This window comes from Coregonus lavaretus, assembly GCF_964263955.1.
Source record: "Coregonus lavaretus genome assembly, chromosome: 17".
Taxonomy (NCBI): domain Eukaryota; kingdom Metazoa; phylum Chordata; class Actinopteri; order Salmoniformes; family Salmonidae; genus Coregonus; species Coregonus lavaretus.
In genome coordinates, this window is record NC_140004.1 from 1,976,013 (window position 1) to 1,993,048 (window position 17,036).

Consider the following 17,036-nt stretch of genomic DNA (forward strand, 5'->3'; position numbering starts at 1 on the left):
TGTCCTTTGCTAAAGTCATCAAATCCTGTGGCACAGGAAGAGGATGAAATGGCAGAAACTGGACCTGAGGCCTTGGCCAGGATGATTGTGGCAAAAGGACTAATCATCCTGGTGCCAAGCACCCAATCGTTCATCTACCAGGGCTTCTCAGTCTAGCAGCACATCATTACCCTGTTGCCAACGGAGACGTGCTCCTGCTCTGCAACGGACAGCGCCCAGAGGTGTTCACCGACTGGCAGCTTTATTGGCCATTGGCGGGAGTGTGGACAAAACGCTTTGACCATATGTGTGCCACCAAGGAGCATGTCCAGATGCCCACCAAATCCCAGGAAGGATTGTCGACTGTTGATCAATGGGTAGGTCTTATTTGTTACACGATTTTTTCTTATTTGGGTATGTGATAACATTTTGACCATTTTACTAAGCCTTGTGGTCCTCCTGGGTTTTCTGTATATCCAGATCTGTCCATAACTGAACTGTCACAATTGATCTATAGGGTGATCAATTCCAACAGTCTCGGTCTGAGACACATCCCAGCAGGTACGACGAATTGGAGAATAGATTATGTTGAATGTGAAACTGTTTTCCCACTGTATGTTCATCACATCTGTACACTCAGGCAGTTTGAACACCCTTTTTCTGCCCATGATCTGTTTGTGTAGGTGAAGAAATTGTGGGCCATTTCATCGGATGGAGTGGCCAGGGCAAAGGCAAGGATTTCGTTGGAGGGACGCGTTGCCATCCTGCACCTCCATGACTTCATTACATTGAAGCCCATCGAGTGGCTTAGTGGGCAGGTATATTCAGGTCGCCCACATGTTATGGTTGAATTGTATGAAATAGCCATGCGTGCAGTTCATACGAAGTACAATTAGAGCTGTTGCCTGCGCTGACTGTCTTGCCTGGGCATCATGTCAACTTTGACCAACCATATGCCATTCTGGTTTAGATCTTTGACTTCTACATCCAACTGAAGAGGATGACCTTGAAGTGGAGAGTGATGTTTTTATTGTGGATCATCTTGTGGCAGGGAATATCCTGCATGGGATAAGGTGGCGATGCGCAGGAACACCCTGTCAAAAGTAAATGCATGTCTGCAGAGTTATTTTTGTGTCATTGTTCTAAATCAAATCAAATCAAATTTAATAATAATAATAAAATGTGATTGGTTACATACATGTGTTTAGCAGATGTTATTGCGGGTGCAGCGAAATGCTTGTGCTCCTAGCTCCGACAGTGCAGTAATATCTAACAAGTAATATCTAACAATTTCACAACATATACACAATACACACAAATCTAAGCAAGGAATGAATTAAGAGTTATATATACATATATGGACAAGCGATGTCAGAGATCGGCATGGACTAAGATACAGTGGAATACTATTGAATACAGTATATACGGTACCAGTCAAAGGTTTGGACACACCTACTCATTCAAGGCTTTTCTTTATTTGTACTATTTTCTACAGTGTAGAATAATAGTGAAGACATCAAAACTATGAAATAACACATATAGAATCATGTAGTAACCAAAAAAGTGTTAAAAAAATCAAAATATATTTTATATTTGAGATTCTTCAAATAGCCACCCTTTGCCTTGATGACAGCTTTGCACATTCTTGGAATTCTCTCTAACACATTTATGTAGTGTTTATGAAGGCTTAATGAAGCCTTTAGAAGCTGCATATCATTTAAAGCGGGACCGCATATTTAATAGATAGGCATTTTGAAACCGTTCAGGGATTACTCCAAGTATTGCACTCTTTGGGTTCTTTACCAAGGAGCATTTAAATACATTGTTTACAAATTCTAAAAAAAGAATTCCAGAATGTCATTATTCTAGGACAAGACCAAAAAATATGCAGGTAGTTTGCGAACAATTCCCCACATTTTCTCCAGCATTCATTGGTTGTTTCTGGTCTTATCTTCACCATTTCGTCTGGAGTTCGAAAGTACCTACTAATGATTTTCCATTGATATTCTTTCCATATGTTTGAGTGTGTAATGGTATGATCATTACTACAGATTGACTCCCAAGTTTCCTTTTAAAGTTCTCCAAGTTCAGATTCCCACTTGCACTTAGTTTGCAGAGTATTGCTTTGTGTCATGACATCAATAGATTTATATAGTTTTGCTATTTGTTTACTACTAGTTGCCCTTTTCTGAGTATTGATTGGGTGTTTTTCTATAGGATAGGGCCACCTTTCATTTTTACCCAGTTGGGGTGTTTCCGTAAATAGTCTCTTAGCTGTGAATAGCTAAAGAAATCTGACTTTGGCAAATGGAAGTCTGAAATTCACTGAATTATTTAATTTGGTTGTTCTTCAAGAAAATTAAGTAATGAACACCTTTGAAAACCTGAATCTAGTGATAATGGGACAAAATCCATTTTTTACCTTGCCATAGGAACCTTGAAATTAGGCGGTCTAATTGTTGAAATATGGATTCTCCGACCAGAACCGGTAGCGTCTGAAATGGGAATAGCAGTCTGGGGAGAATATTCATCTTAATTGTTTCAACCTTTCCTGTTAAAGTGAGAGGTAAAATCATGTGGTTATAACATCAATTAATTTGGTATAGTTCATTTTATACAACTCCTCAAGAGAGGTAGGTATAGTAATGCCTAGGTATTGTATTCCCTTGTCAGGCCACCTGAGAATTGACAGATGTGGGGTGAACCCATTCATAGCATAACCTTCAGTCTTACTTACATTTAGTTTATATCCTGAGTAAATCCCATATGTTTTTATACATTTCATCAAGCATGGCACAGAGTTGCGTACATCAGACATAAACAGTAATACATTGTCAACAGAGAAATCTTATGCTCCTCCTTTTTCTCTATTCCTTTGATATTCGGACTAGATCTGATCATCTGGGAAAGATATTAAATACTAATGGCAAAAAGGAGCACACTTTTTTTTTTTTTTTTTCTCCCAGATTTCGTGATATCCAATTACGATCTTGTCTCATTGCTGAAACTCCCCAACGGGCTCGAGTGAGTCAAAGGTCGAGTCATGCGTCCTTCGAAACATGACCTGCCAAACCGCGCATCTTAACACCTGCCTGCTTAACCCGGAAGCAAGCCACACCAATGTGTCAGAGGAAACACTGTTCAACTGACGACCGAAGTCAGCCTGCAGGCGCCCGGCCCACCACAAGGAGTCGCTAGAGCCTGATGAGCCAAGTAAAGCCCCCCCGGCCAAACTCTCCTCTAACCCCGACGACGCTGGGCCAATTGTGTGCCGCCCTATGGGACTCCCGGTCACGGCCGGTTGTGACACAGCCTCGCCACTCGGGAGTCTAACCGGACCCCTCTTTTAATGATAAAAGGTGCAGATACATGTCAATGTCAAATTACCCTGACTCTAGCGTGGGGGGTCGAATAAAGGATTTGGACCCATCTAATGAACTTGAGGCCAAATCTAAATTCATGCAGCGCTTGAAACAGAGAAGGCCATGATGCATGATCAAAAGCCTTCTGTGCATCCAGGGCCAGTGCCATATTTTCCCGACCCTGAGTCTGGGCAGATGACATAACATTTAGGCATCTTCTTATATTATATTATCCAGCAATGAACCCTGTTTGAGCAGGGTGTATAATATCTGGTATGACTTTTCCTAGTTGCCAAGATGGAAGTCAGCCGTTTGTAATTGTTTAACAGTCAGTAGCAACTTTGCCTTCTTTATGTATAACACTGATCAGAGATTATCTCCAAGTGTAATGAAGCTCTCCGGTTTCTAGTGCATTTGAAAACACTTCCACTAATTTTGGAGTGAGTTGGTCCTGGAAGGTTGTATAGAATTCATGAATGAACCCATCAGAACCGAACATTTTAATGTTTATTTATTTATTGTATAGCTATTCTGATATCAGCTTCTGATATAGGTCTATCTAGTTCCGTCACTGCTTTGCTCGTCAACTGAGGGAGTTCAATGCCTTGGAGGAAACCTTGTAGTTTATCAGGCTCAGGAAATCTTTCTAAATCTGAATATACATTCTTATAAAACTCTGCAAAGGTTGTTGATATATACTGGGGTCTTGTAGCAAAGGGCTCATCAACATCATTTGATTTAACCTTTTGAATTATAGTAGATTCCTGTTGTTTCCTTAACTGGAAAGAAAGTAAACAACTTGCTCTGTTCCCATTCTCATAATAGCGTTGCTTTAGAAATCTCAGATATCCCTCAATATTTTCGGTAAGAAGAGAATCAAGAGCATTACGGGCCTCTATTAATTGGATGAGGATTGAGTGGGATTGTTGTTATTTAATCATGGGGTTCCAATCTCTCAATGTCATCTTCCAATTTCCTGCGTGATTTCACTTTTTTTTTTTTTCTGATGCATATGAAATAATACACCCTCTCAAAACAGCCTTTGCCCCTTCCCACAGAACAGCAGGTGAAACATCAGGTGTTTGGTTGTACTCTAAGTACTGTTCAAGTTCTGAATGGATAAACTGTCTAAGTTGAGCTTCGTCAAATAGTGAAGCATTCATCCTCCACAATGTGGGGTGCGAATGTCTCTCCAGATCCCATACAGCGGACACCGGCCCATGATCAGAAAGAGTAATGCTCAAGATCTTACATTCTATAATTCTATATGCTTCTATTTTTGGCATAAAGAAGTAATCAATACGAGAATAACATGTAAGGAGTAAAACGTAAATCTCTTCTTTTTAGGGTTCAAATGTCTCCACAAATCGACTAGACCCAGTTCCATGGAGCCATTTCTTAAGCACGGCTCATTCTGGATGTGGGTGCTCTAGAGGGGGAGCCTTATCTTCAATATTGGATAAAATGCAGTTAAAGTCTCCTCCCATCAAAAAATAGTTTTCATGAACTCAGGTTTATCCTCATTAAGTGCATATACATTAAACATTGATTCACTCCTGCGATGGACCCACTCGATAATATGTATCTCCCTTCCTTATCTTTTACTTAATTATGCAAAACAAATCTGTGTATTAGAATAGCAACTCTGCGTATCCTCCGAGAACTATGTGATGAGAAAAACACCTAATTAGCCCAGGTTTTATTGAGCTTGAGATGTTCACTATCTGGCAGGTGAGTCTCTTGTAAAAAAGCTATTGCACACTATAAGTTCTTCAGTTGTAGGATATGTATTTCCTTTAAATGACCCATGTATACCTTTCACATTGTAGGAGATGACCTTAAAACCCATGATTCTACCTTAATTGTTTCAAATATTATCTATATTTTTCTCTTATACCTAACATAGGAGCTCATTGTCTTATATGTCTCATTGCAGCAATTGTAGAATAAAAATAGGAAAGTAACTAAATAAAATAACAAACATTGAACACAAATGTTTATCTCTGATTCCCAGTTACCTTCAAAACATTGTTTTTAATTTTCAGCTTCCAACAGTTTGACCCACATTCTTGCAGGTCTCTCTTTAAAGCCCAACAGCAATCACTAATATGACCATGAAAATAATTATACAGTGGGGAAAAAAAGTATTTAGTCAGCCACCAATTGTGCAAGTTCTCCCACTTAAAAAGATGAGAGAGGCCTGTAATTTTCATCATAGGTACACGTCAACTGTGACAGACAAAATGAGAAAAAAATATCCAGAAAATCACATTGTAGGATTTTTAAGTAATTAATTTATATTTTATTGCATGACATAAGTATTTGATCACCTACCAACCAGTAAGAATTCCGGCTCTCACAGACCTGTTAGTTTTTCTTTAAGAAGCCCTCCTGTTCTCCACTCGTTACCTGTATAAAAGACTGTCCACACACTCAATCAAACAGACTCCAACCTCTCCACAATGGCCAAGACCAGAGAGCTGTGTAAGGACATCAGGGATACAATTGTAGACCTGCACAAGGCTGGGATGGGCTACAGGACAATAGGCAAGCAGCTTGGTGAGAAGGCAACAACTGTTGGCACAATTATTAGAAAATGGAAGAAGTTCAAGATGACGGTCAATCACCCTCGGTCTGGGGCTCCATGCAATATCTCACCTTATGGGGCATCAATGATCATGAGGAAGGTGAGGGATCAGCCCAGAACTACACGGCAGGACGTGGTCAATGACCTGAAGAGAGCTGGGACCACAGTCTCAAAGAAAACCATTAGTAACACACTTCGCCGACATGGATTAAAATCCTGCAGCGCACGCAAGGTCCCCCTGCTCAAGCCAGCGCATGTCCAGGCCCGTCTGAAGTTTGCCAATGACCATCTGGATGATCCAGAGGAGGAATGGGAGAAGGTCATGTGGTCTGATGAGACAAAAATAGAGCTTTTTGGTCTAAACTCCACTTTGGAGGAAGAAGAAGGATGAGTACAACCCCAAGAACACCATCCCAACCGTGAAGCATGAAGGTGGAAACATCATTCTTTGGGGATGCTTTTCTGCAAAGGGGACAGGACGACTGCACCGTATTGAGGGGAGGATTGATGGGGCCATGTATCGCGAGATCTTGCCTCAGAAAGAGCATTGAAGATGGGTCGTGGCTGGTCTTCTAGCATGACAACAAACCGAAACACACAGCCAGGGCAACTAAGGAGTGGCTCCGTAAGAAGCATCTCAAGGTCCTGGAGTGGCCTAGCCAGTCTACAGACCTGAACCCAATAGAAAATCTGAAAGTCTGTATTGCCCAGCGACAGCCCCGAAACCTGAAGTATCTGGAGAAGGTCTGTATGGAGGAGTGGGCCAAAATCCCTGCTGCAGTGTGTGCAAACCTGGTCAAGACCTACAGGAAACGTATGATCTCTGTAATTGCAAACTAAGGTTTCTGTACCAAATATTAAGTTCTGCTTTTCTGATGTATCAAATACTTATGTCAAGCAATAAAATGCAAATTAATTACTTAAAAATCATACAATGTGATTTTCTGGATTTTTGTTTTAGATTCCATCTCTCACAGTTGAAGTGTACCTATGATAAAAATTACAGCAAACGTACAAAATCGGCAGTGTATCAAATACTTGTTCTCCCCACTGTATGTGTATATATATATATACAGTGAGGGAAAAAAGTATTTGATCCCCTGCTGATTTTGTACGTTTGCCCACTGACAAAGAAATGATCAGTCTATAATTTTAATGGTAGGTTTATTTGAACAGTGAGAGACAGAATAATTTTTGTCCTTATTTTTGTCAATCTTAATTCACTTTCATGGCAGTTCCTCAACATTCTAAAGCTCCCCACTGTAACCAAATCATTTCCAACTTCCATTCACTGTCATTGCAACAATGCAACTTTTGACACAAATCAGCTACTTTGACCAAGTTTCTAACCACTTAGACAAAAAGTTAGAGGGTATGACATCTTGGTCTACTTCTCTGCTATTCAAATCTGAAAGAAATACAGAAATATCTGCTGTGGATCTATCAATACAGCTGTTTTAGTAACATCATCATTCTGAGAGGTTGCTGGTTCAGGTCCCCGATTTGACTGGGTGGGAATCTGTGTTTGTGCCATTGGGCGGGGCGCTTGACCCTGGTTGCTCCTGTGGGTCGCTCTGGATGGGAGTATCTGCTATATGACTGAATGTAATGTACATGTTGAGTGGCTTCACTGCAGGTAGATTGTATGTTTTAAAATTAAATAATAATAAATAAATAAAATACAAATCTGTAACTTTTTTCCAAACAACTACCGTTTTGATCACTACCCCAACAAGTTACACAAAAAGTTAGAGGGTATGACATCTTCTTCTACTTCTCTGCTATTCATATCTGTTTGTGGAACCAAAATATCCACTACGGATCTAACGGTACAGCTGTCTTAGTAACTCTGTTACCACATTTTTCTCCAACAATTTCCAAACAACTGCTCTTTTGACAACTCCCCCAACAAGTCAGACAAAAACATAGAGTGTATGAAATCTTCCCCTACTTCTCTGATTCTCAAATCCGAAAACGGATTAGGAATAGCATCTACGAATCTGTAGATAGAGCTTATTTTAGTAACGCATCAACTGCTCTCTTTCTAGCTGCGGTAAGTCATGTCAGAAGCTGTTGCCTAGCAACGCTTAACTCGGGGGAATTAATGTCTTCATAGCTCTTCAAATTCCCATGATTTGTCAATCTGTTTCAGACCGAACAGCTAGCGCTAAGATTTCAAATACTTTCCTAACTAGCTTCATCCTCCTTTTCCAGGATCATGCGCCATGCTCTAAATAAACTGGCTAGTTTGCCTGTCTCTAAAGAGAAGGGTGGGCTGTACCCCTCTGATTGGATAGAGCGGATTAGGAATAGCTTCTACCAATGGAAAATTACAGCTGTTTGAGTTTAGAGAGACAAAAAGTGGCTAGTTAACGTTTACTAACAGCTCTCTGTGTCACCATTGAGCAGCCTGAACGGAGCCATGCTATGGATACTCACAGACGAAGAGGGCAAAAATGATGATGAGGATGAAGAGAGTGATCACAATTACTGACCACAACCACACAACTACTGACCACAACTACTGACCACAACCACACAACAACTGACCACACAACTACTGATCATAACTACACAACTACTGACCACATCTACTGACCACAACCACATCTTCTGACCACAACCACACAACTACTTACCACAAGCACACAATGTCTGACCACACAACTACTGACCACAACTACCGACCACAACCATACAACTTCTGACCACAGAACTACTGACCACAAAACTACTAATCACAACTACTGACCATAATTACTAACCACAACCACACAACTACTGACCTCAACTACTGACCACTGACCACAACCACACAAATATTGACCACACAACTACCGACCACAACTGCTGATCACAACCAGAAATCTACTGACCACAATAACAGACCAGTACTGACCACAAATACCGACCACAGCTACTGAACACACTAACAAAGCTACTGACCACAACTACTAAACAGCAACTACTGACCCCAGCCACAAAAATACTGACCACAACTACTGACCACTACTGAAAACTACTACTGACCACAACTACTGACCACATCTACTGACCACAACCACAATACTACTGAGCACAACTGCTGACCACTACTTACCACAACTACCGATCACAGCTACTGAACACACCCACACTGCCACTGACCGCAACTACATAACCACAACTACTGACCACTACCACAAAACTACTGACTATAACTACTGACCAAAACTGAACACAACTACTGACCACAGCATTATCATGCTGAAACATGAGGTGATGGCGGCGGATGAATGGCATGACAACGGGCCTCAGGATCGTCACAGTATCTCTGTGCATTCAAATTGCCATCGGTAAAATACAATTGTGTTTGTTGTCCGTAGCTTATGCCTGCCCATACCATAACCCCACCACCACCATGGGGCACTCTGTTCACAACTTTGACATCAGCAAACCACTCGCCCACACGATGCCATACATGCTGTTAAGACACCGAACTGCAGTCAAGTCAAGACCCTGGTGAGGGTGTTTCCCTGAGACGGTTTCTGAGTTTGTGCAGAAATGTTTCTGTTTTTCAAACCAACAGTTTCATCAGCTGTCCGGGTGGCTAGTCTCAGACGATCCCGCAGGTGAAGAAGCTGGATGTGGAAGTTCTGGGCTGGGGTGGTTACATGTGGTCTTCGGTTGTGAGGCCGGTTCGACGTGCTGCCAAATTATTTGAAACGACATTGTAGGTGGTTTATGGTAGAGAAATGAACATTCAATTCTCTGGCAACAGCTCTGGTTGACATTCCTGCAGTCAGTATGCCAATTGCACACTCCCTCATAACTTGGAACATCTGTGGCATTGTGTTGTGTGACAAAACTGCACATTCTAGAGTGTCCTTTTACTATCCCCAGCACAATGTGCACATGTGTAATGATTATGCTGTTTAATCAGCTTCTTGATATGCCGCACCTGTCAGGTGGATGGAATATCTTGGTTAAGGAGAAAGGCTCACTAACAGGGATGCAAACACATTTGTGCACAACATTTGAGAGAAATAAGCTTTTTGTGCGTATGGAGCTAATGGAGCTAATGTTAGCTTGTAAACTATCTAGTTGGCTAACGTTAGGTCACAGACAACTAACTAGCCAAGTTACCCGGCTGGCTAGCTACAGACTTGTAACCTTCGGCAATGCAACACAGTTAACAACTAGCTACAGGCTTGCTAGTTAGCGTTACATTCCTCCTGCTAGGAGCCTCTTTGCTCCGGGAGACCTGTACACAATGGATATACCAATGTGTACAGGGGTGTGTTCATTACGGAAACCGTTTACGTTTAAGAACCAAACGGAAGCAAACAAGAGCAAACAGAACAAAACTGTGAGGGACCTAACAGAATTTGTCCAATAGAAACTCTTGTTTGCGTTTCCGTTTAGAGTAAATGGTTTCTGTTGCAAAATGTTTTGCAACAGAATCGGCATAATGATTACAAACCAGGTCTCCCAGAGTGAAGAGGCTATCCTGTTAGATTACTTTACCAATAATAGTTTTTCCTGTCAGTGAACGCATCTAGGTCCTAAAGGTTATGACGTTAGCTACCTAGCCAGTAATTTAGCTAGCCAGCTATTTATGATAATGCCAGAAATATTACTATTTTGCTCTACATTGCTTTGACCTAGCTAGTTAACGTTATCAACCAGAGAGACATTCAGGTCTTAGCAACGATTCCGAGCTAGTTGTCTAACGCTAGCTGTAAATAGCCAAGTTGACTTCCTATTTTAAAAGGCCTTGATGAGTAGAATAACTAGCTAGCTAATAAATGTTAGTATTTGAAACCATCCTATGATTACATGTCTATCCTTTACAAAGCGTTATTTGTTTCTGACAGTCATACCATACCTGATATTAAGTTTTTAAAAATCAATTTCTAGATCAACAATATCCACCTGTAAACCGTCAACACATTTTAAAATACAATACACAAGTACGAACAAGAAAATTACATTTCCTGAAGAAAATGTGGTGTGCTTGCTAGCTTGTGAAGGATCAATTGATTGATAGGATAGGGTAGCCTGAACATGTGAAAGTTGGTTTGGTGTCTCTAGCTTGAATAGTTCAAGAGTTACTGTTGGTGAGTTATGTTATGTAAATGTTGGCACATTTATATAGTTATAGTTGATAAAAGTTTTAAAGAATTTGAATTTTGGATAGCCTGAACATGTGAAAGTTGGTTTGGTGTCTTGCTTGAACGGTTCAAGAGTTACAATTATTGTTTGTGGATATTATGCTAATGTAGGCACATACTGTATATATAGTTATAATTTATAGTGCAGACAAGAATTAGACCAGAGCGAGTGTGAAACAGAGTTAGCTAGCTACCCCCAAAACCAGAGCTGGACGAGAGATAGTGCAGACTAGAGCAGTAGTTGTGGTTAGTAGCAATGTTCCCTCAAAAAAAATTAGGCACTGAGCAAATTTCAGTTCTGCTGAGCACAAACTTGAACGCTGTGAAAATTCTGTGCAACTTCCGGCGTGCGTTTACTGTGAACAATGAGGCTGTACTCGCTTTAAGTTACAGTTTTAACAGTGGCCAAGTAGGCTACTTTGGCTATTTGATCATATTGTAGGTCTACCAGAGTTGCCTACCATAAAAAACAATGGAAAAAAATGCATCCCATAACATTTTAACGTGGAATTAGCTGTTCTATCACTAAGCCTACAGTAGCAGTGGTGTTTAATGTATGCCTACATTCCATGAAACATTTGAGGAAAAAATGCAGGGCTTGACATTAATACATTTATCCACTTGTCCTTCAGACAAAGAGGTGACTGAAAATGTTGTTGTTTTTTATGCAAGAAACCACTTTAAATTAAATATATGTCTATTCCCATACCATTATTACAGAGAATCAGACAAATTATTCTATGCTCTGCCTATTGGCTACTTAGCTTATTCAAGACCGTCTCAAAATACAACACTGCCCCTTTAAGACATAAAAAAAGCTCTTTACCTGACTCGTTTTTCAAAGATGGCTAGAAATGCACATATTTTGTGCTCTTGTAGGAAGCAACCGCTCCCCCATTGGTGACTAGAAATTTGCTATAACTGGGCTAATAACTCACTAACTAGCAAAGAATATGAACAAATGTGCACACGTGGCTACATGCAGCTCTCGCTTTGATCTCAAAATAAGCGCATCTACTCGCGACCGCTCATACCGTAGCCTAAACACAGTCCAGTTCAAAGTGAACTGCACAGATCCATATATGAAATGGCTATGTGTATATAGGCCTACTGCAGCTCTGATTGGTTATGGTGCACCAGTCTGTGTAGAGTAAGGACCTGAGCTGTGTCTGTCAATGCAATATAATCCTACTCCAATGCACTCTGCCTACAAGAAAATGTCTTGCACAGTTAATTTTGCATACTACATCTTCCATAGTTCATTTTGTTACCATTGTATTCCTATGGTTCTCGTTCAAACCAATGTTCATATTTGCAAATGTAAAATGGGCCCCTAGAATCTAATAAGATCAAGACTGGACACTATCATCAATTATTTGTTGTGTTTGTGATTTTGTTCTGTTGCCTACTTCTTATTATTTCTCAACATTTCAGTGATATTGTCCTTTTAATGATGGGTTATGATGAAAAGGCCTACTCAGGTCTACTAGCAGGGTGCCACTAGTATGTTATATTCTTCAAGAATCACTGGCTATAATATCATTCATATTTAAAAGTAAAAAAAAATGGATGTACCAATCCCAGATTGCTCCTTTAATAATGGCATTGCTCTCCTGTGTCTTTCTCCACAAGATGGTGGTAGAACATAAGCCTATAATAAATAATGTTTGAGAAATCAAGTTGAATAGAGAAATGGCTGTATCTTTTCAATCTTATGAATGGGTGGTGGTTGATCTTGGCTAGACGATCTGCTATCACTGATGCTCTGTTATTATTAAGGCATTTTCATACCATTTAAGGTTTATAGTTGACCAAAGTTATTATAAGTAATGACATGGTGATCAGAGCAAAGAGCAACACATCTATGTTCAAGTCACCAAGTTCATTTTCACAGTGGCAAGCCTGTGTGCATTTAGAAAAGCAACAATTACCTACCACATTTGATCAAGAATTACATTGCTTGTCAATTCAATAAAGCAAAACTAGCTTTTTATGAGTTTGTTATTGGGTTTACTCGTCTTTGTATTTCGTTTTTTGGATGAAAGTGAAAATTGTATGATTAATTTTTGTTAATGATCGTGTTATAGATATACGTTTTTATATTCACATATTGTTAAAAGGCCTTCTTTGGGAGGTGTAGCAAAAAAAAGGCATTTAATAACACATTTCGGAAGCACTTTACATTACAGCACAGAATAAATGGGTAATAACATGATATTAATGTGGAAACTTACTTAAATAATTACGCTACTTCATACTTCTCATGATAACCAGATGAATTTCCTGGTAATAGATATGTTTCAAAAAATGAAACACTCCAGCCCTGATTTAATTTAATTTCTTTGTAATTTGATTGTTTTAAGGTAAAAAGTACACATAAACAAAAGTATGAAATCAGCTATCATTATGGAATCGTCTTGTCTGCCCATCACTGTCATACTCCCGAATTTGGTGGCAAGACTTGTACCCACAAATAGAGAAGAAAAAGGTGAAAGAAAAAAGTTAAAACATCCAGCAGCTTTGAATAACCGACAACTCATCACACGATCGCGCTGGGGTTATGCAGCTATGTCTTGTTTCCATTAACTACCATTACACCTTTCATTAGAAAACCAAAAAAACATATTAACTACATTTTCCCACCACTATTGAGTCTAGCCTCAGCACCTGCTTCGGAACATGTAGATTCAAGAAAACAGTTAGGTTTAAAATAGAGAATAGGTTCTGAAGTGATTCAATAAAAAAAAATTGTTTACAAAAAAATAACAGGTGATCTTATAGTAAAGAAATCCAACATTTTGGGGGTTTTAAGTAGCCTTTATTTGTATCATATTGATATTTTCCTCATACAAAACAGCACAAAACTGTACAAAATGTACAGTACTTTGTAGAAACATTTTTGTTGTAACTTTTCTTTCATGAAGGCAGTGATTATTAAACTCATCCCAATCTGAAAAGATATGGTTATGGTTGGGAGAACTTTTCTCACTACATAGGCTGTTATGTAAGGAAATATCACTCTTCATTTATAAAGGACAACTACAAGCCGTATCAACGTTAAACAAAAACATAGCATCAATGTTAAAAAAAAGCACAAATGAATAGTTTTACTCATGATTTCACTCATAGAACATTTCACTCAATTCGTCTGCTCAGTAAGCTCTCTACTCAGCATTTAGTTCTTTAAAGCAGAAATACAAGTTGGATTTTCTATTATACATGCTAATTTAATAACATAACATGGAATTAAGAATGGAAATACTTTTGGAAAACTATATTTCTAGAGAAAAATTACTTAATTACATGACAAGTTAATAAATATTATATTGGATAATGATAAATATTTAGAAATCATAGGCCTAAATATTTAGGTACATATTTAGGTACATGTTCTTTAAACAAACTACAGATTTTGGGAAAAATAATTTTGTGCTGTGACATATGTTGCAGGGCAACTTTCATAAAACAATCAAGATTTGCTCTCCTTATATTTAAAAAAAACTTGTATTAAAGTGTATTCGGTGGGTAGCTCCCACAATCATCAAAAGTAAAACGTGATATTAATTGACATTTTAAGAAGGGAAACACAATACACACCATATTCAACATTTTATGTGCTGCAATGTATGTCATATTTGGCAGTTGAAGTTATTTGAAGAGATGGAAATCTATGGCTCACAATATTTTAGCATCTAAAAAATAAAGTAATATAGTAGGAAGAAATAAAAGCAATACAAATGAAAAGTTTGACCTCAATGGGATGTAAAATCCTTGTTATTCCAAGCCCACTACATCTCTATCCATACTGATAATAAAGGAGGGACATTCTTCCCACTGGTTAAACTGGTTGAATTAACGTTGTTTCCAGGTCATTTTAACTTTTAACAACAAAAACGTATATTTTTCCTAGTGATGACGTTAAATCAATGTGAAAAACTGGATTTGAAAGAAGTAAAGGATTTTCAGGCATTTCTTCTAAATCCAATGACATGGTAATTTCTTGTTGTTGATTTCACTTTGAATTAGTTGACAACTCAATTAAATGTAAATCAAAACTAGACATTGAACTGACGTCTGTGCCCAATGGGTTTCAATGAATGTGTCTACAGGTGCTGAGTCTACCATGCTCTTCACTATCATCACTCTGAAAGCCAGAGAGGCCAGGTTCAGTCTATACATGGACTGGAAGGTGTCAGAGGAAGCCATATATCCAGCCATTCATAATTACACTTTGTTTCCCCTTTTAAAATGTTTGATTTTGTTTCTATGCATACTTTTATAGTGACTGAAAAAATGTGCTGTTGCTTATTTTGTTACTGTTAGGCTAAATCAATCAAACTACTCAAATGGTGCACGGAATAACATAAAATACTTTTTGTATGTGTTATTATATACTGTATGTTAGGTTATTATACATATTGCCATGGACATTTGTTGTGATCTACTTGTGTTGTGAGGGCATTTTGTTTATTTAATATACTTTGTTTATCTCAGTAAAGCCTTCTTACACTACATTAAGTTGCTAATATACCTAGTAACAATTCATGGGCTGATTGTCCATCTGACAATTCTGGAAAATGCCAGATGGGCCGAACCAACTTTTTGTTGGGTGGGCTGGCAAAAAAAATTAAAACACTGACAAAATAGTATTATGATAAAAGGGACACAGCCGGCGGCCCATGGGCCTGTTAAGAATTGTTTTCTCATGATTTTTGGGCAATTTCTTTGTTGTTATTATAATATTTGAGCATCTGCCTGATCAGTGGTCACATTCAAAGTCAAACGCGCATCAGCAAAGAGACACGCTCTGAGACTCTGTCATCAGTCATCCAAGATTAGGGATCGTCGTGCTGCTAAATGTGTGAAATGAACAACTTATTTTCTAAAAGTTCTGGTTCTGCTGGTCCGAGTGCTGTGACTGTGTCTGTGCTGAGAAATGATGCTAGGCTTAGCACCGACAGATCAGCTGCTGCTGCAGAAGACAGTGCAGTCGAGGTAGGAAGAAAACAGAGAAAGACACACACTGACACAGATGTAGCCTATTGGTGCCAGTTCATATTTTGGCTGTATATCGTATGAAATAGTAGGCTAATTAACACTTCGGCCTAATTAGGGAAGGGGGGACTCGGGGGAAGAAATATGATAGTCACTAACTTGCAATAGCCTAAAAAGTTGTTAGACAGTGCTACTGCTTTTTATTAAATATAAGTCATCATAAACACTGAATTAATGCATAATAATAGCAAAATAATCCTCTGTTTAAAGGTACATTCTGGCACTGTCTGTGTATTTTAATTGTTTTATCAATGTTTATTAGCTTCTAATTCTCAGTCTCTTCAGTCAGCGAGTGGGTCTTAGTTTATGAGCTGTATTAACGAGTGACTCTGGTGTCGGATTACATTACACAGCCACTGGAGGCTGGAAAGTCACGCATACGCGGCACTTTCAGACAAAGCACAACATTGGAAATCTACCAGCATCCACATGAACTAGTCCCGGAATTGTTCCATGACAAACACAGAAGCCCACTGAGCACACACTGGTTGAATCAACATTGTTTCCACCTCATTTCAATGAAATAACGTGGAATAGACGTTGAATTGACAACTATGCCCAGTGGGAGGTTTTATATCGAATTCAATAGAAGAAAACAGAGAGGGAGAGAGAGATAGACTGTATTATCTATATTATATATGTAATTGTAATTAACCGTTAAGATAGGGGGGACATGCATGACAGCCAGGCACTTATATTTGCAATATAAGTAGTTCGACTTTTATCAGGTATTCTTTATCTAATAAATGTGTTCATTCATTCACAACTAGGATGTTGCTGGGCCAAGCACAGACAGTGTGGTCCCCTGGTCTTCTGGTACCAGTGCTATGGGAAAGGATGCTAGGCTTAGCAGAGACAGCTCAGAGGTGAGTGCAGTGGAGGTAGGAAGAAAACAGTGAG